Genomic DNA, 3,921 nt, shown 5'->3' with positions numbered 1-3,921 from the left:
TCTCAACACAACATCATTAATCCATCAACTTTAACACAGCATCAATAATCCATCATCAGGCTACATATACTCAAAGTCATTATACATCATAATTATCAACATCCAATTTCAATCCTATCCTATCGTCCACTAGCCTAAGTGTCCAGAGATATTACATATTACACAGAGGAGACCAAAACCATACTTTGGCCAACCCCTAAAAAGCACACCGCACCAAGATTGGAATCCAACAAGCTTTCAACTCGCCAACAAGCCACCAAGGCTCAAACAAACATCATATATATATATTATATATATTATATATATATATATATATATATATATATTAAAATCAAAATCTAGAAACCATAACATACAACACTACAAGGGTATATGAGGAACTTTACCTTGTCCAAAGGGGATTGGGGCAAAACCCAACAATTATCTGCTACTAGAGATCACTTAAACAACCAAAACAACAAAATCTACTAAAAACCTATAACAAAAAAATGAATAGAAACTAGGTCAGGAAATTGGAGCTTGAGACATGATTTCTTACCAGATTTTCTTAGATAAAAACGAAGAGCTTGATAAGAGCTTCGCGTGGCCAAAAACAGCTTGTCAATCAGAGCTCCGTAGCTCAAGTTATGGCTCCCGAAAGAGAAGAGTGAATAGTGTCACCAACCCTCACCTCTCTTCTCTCTCAATCCGAGCTCTCTCTCATATGGGGTGAAAAATGAGCTGATTTGACTCATTAACTCACTAATATATGTTTGGCATTAGGCCTGGTTTGGGCCCGATCCAACCCGTTAGCGTCTTAGGTCCGTTTGGCCCACTTTGGAACAAAACCTTTAAGATTAGTATCCGATTTTCGATTCTAAATTATTTTTGCCTTTTCAAAACAATAAATTTAATTTTCCAAAATCTTATTTTCCAAAATACGCCGTACTGGACAGAATAGAGCTAGTACTACCGGCTTAAGCGCCAGTACGCATTTTTACAAAACTTTTCGAAAAGATACGTTTTCCAACTCAGAAAAATCTATTGAATTCAAATTTCACTTTTATAATTTCAAATTAAAACTTCTAAATTTTGAATCTATCTTATTTTAAAATTATTATAAATTACCACCTTATTTGCCAAAAATTAAGGTGTTGAAGTTTTAATTTTAAATAAATTGTTTTTAAATAGCAATTATTGATAAAATACGCACTACAAAAAAAAGGCCTATGGTCACGGTTTTGGACCTATAGTCACAGTTTTTTACCGTGGCCTATTCTCTCATGGTCATAGGTCTATCATCACCGTTTTTTTATCTATGGTCACAATTTCTATGGTCACGTGTAAAAACTGTGACCATAGCATCTATGGTCACCCCTCCTTAAAACCGTGACCAAAACCTTATCTATGGTCACAGTTTTCACCGGGACCATCGACTCTATAGTCACCCCTTCTTAAAACTGTGACCATAGCCTTATCTATGGTCACAGTTTTTGCCGTGACCATAGCCTTATCTATGGTCACCCCACTTAAAACCGTGACCATAGCCCTATCTATGGTCACAGTTTTTCACCGTGACCATAGCCTCTATGGCCACCCTACCTTAAAACTGTGACCATAGCCTTATCTATGGTCACCCCTCCTTAAAACCATGACCATAGCCTTATCTATGGTCACTGTTTTCACCATGGCCATAACTTATCTATGGCCACAGTTTTTACCGTGACCATAGCTTATCTATGGTCACCATATTTTTAAATAGTGACTATAGCCTATTTTGTTTTATGAGATTTAATTTTTTCAAAGCATAATCACATCCCAAAATGATGATAATCACAAAATAAATCTAAAAATGAGAAATTCAATAACTCTAAATCATAAAAGTTTTATTAAAAACTAGATATCCATTACAACACTAATCAAAATAAGGTGTAATTTATCCATTACATGTAATATTAGATACAGTCTTATCAAAAGGTAAAGAACAGGTCAAAATAATATATTTAGATAACCAAAATCATTATAAGACTCATCACATCTTATATTTGTGCAAAACATATCTTCTTCACATCATGTCCTCCTGCTCCTGCTAGCAAAAGAAATAAACATGTTAAAACAGAGCAAAAATATTTTTAATGATCCAGTACAGTTGAGTAATGAATATGGAGCACAAGCTAAAACTAATTAAACTAATAACAAAAGACCTAAATTAAAACTAATTAGTGCTACACTGCTACAATTTCACAAAAGACCTAAATTAAAACTAATTAAACTAATAACAACAAAAATTAGAGTTTTCTTGGACATTTCAACTTTCAGATAAGAACTCATTTCTTAGAAAAAGCCTTGATACCTACAATATATGTAACAAAACAAACAAACGAAATTCAGATACGAAAGAAACATTAAACAAATCACATCAATATTCAATTTTTTCGTTAATTAATAGGTAACATCATGCATATATCAGACCCTAAAATCTTAATTGATGGATACCATTTAACTAAAAAGCAATGTGAGAAAGCATCATAATGCCTTACAACAACACAATTAGGCTAAAAAAGGAAATAGAATATTAAGCACTTACATCATAAACCAACTTGTGTTTGTAGATATTATTACATAAGCATAAGAATTCTAAGTAATACAAGCATTCGAACATAGTCTTTCTAACTCTTACCTATTTGTACGGACTCAGATTCACAAGGTCAAAACCACAAATTCCAGATTTCTAAAATCCCTTAACATGAGTCACCCCTTTTACACAAAGAGACCAAACCCAAAAAGCTCAGATCTTTGACTATGGGTGACACACAAAACAAAGAACCCAAATGTACCCAGTTCTCAAAAAAGTAAACTTTTTATATCAAAAACAGCGAATGCTTTCTGGGTATGGCAAATGTGAGTGTAAATCTGAACTTCAGTGGTGGTGGATGAGAATTGAGAAGAAGAAGATTAACAGTTTTAACAACAAATACACACATATGATAATAGAAGCTTGAATAAGCAAAAATAGTTTTAACAGTTTCAATTCGATTAAAATAAATTATTGTTTTTACCAGCTATATTAAAAATTCAAGCTAAACTAATGCAGCCTTAATACTTACAAAGAACACCACTACTTTATCTTTTTGCCCATGTGCTTCAACATCAATCGATAGCACTTTTGTACCCTTTGCTCTCACCGTCTTCAACTCTCCTACCATTACTAGCTACTATTTCTTATTAACTCATTCAACTTCTTAATGTAAATACTACCTACTAATCAAATCAAATGCTATTTTCTTTTTTTTTTGTTATCACCTCTTCCACTAAGCTTCATCATCTTTATTATCTCATTTTCGTTTTTAATTTTTTTTCCAAAAAATTCATACTTTATGAAAGCACTACTGATTTATTTGGAATTTATTGTCTATTTTATACCAATTAGAATCATATTTTCTATTTAAGATAGATCAGATTGCTGGTTCAAGGCATTTTCAATTCAAAAGGTTTCTTTTGTTTGTTTTTGTAATGTCTATCTTCTATCATTTTCATTCCAAAAACCTCAGTTCTATAGGAAATCAGAAATAGTCAAACAAATAAGTCTCCATTCACATCACAACACCGAATTAGAGAAAACAAGTAGAACTTATTGGTATAAACATTTCAGCTTCAAAATCCCCCAAGAGTTCCTTGGATAAAAAGCAAAGTAGATGGCAAGCCTAGAATAAAGCACATAGCAAAAAACCAAAATCAGGAATGTAGCAAGAACCTGACCTATATGCAATATCCTTGAATGCCAACAAACATATTAAGATAGAATATAAACTTGTCAAAGTAATGAAGGTTAAGCATAATTCATAGAAAAACTTGAATTCTCTAGGGAGGCAATGAACACATAAAGTTAATTTTACATTTTTTATGCTTTCTGCTTGATATGAAACACGTAACTCAATAAAA

The sequence above is a fragment of the Arachis hypogaea genome, chromosome 10 (assembly GCF_003086295.3).
Source record: "Arachis hypogaea cultivar Tifrunner chromosome 10, arahy.Tifrunner.gnm2.J5K5, whole genome shotgun sequence".
NCBI classification, from domain to species: domain Eukaryota; kingdom Viridiplantae; phylum Streptophyta; class Magnoliopsida; order Fabales; family Fabaceae; genus Arachis; species Arachis hypogaea.
The sequence above is the reverse complement of the archived record's forward strand: the minus strand, read 5'-3'. Positions refer to the sequence as shown.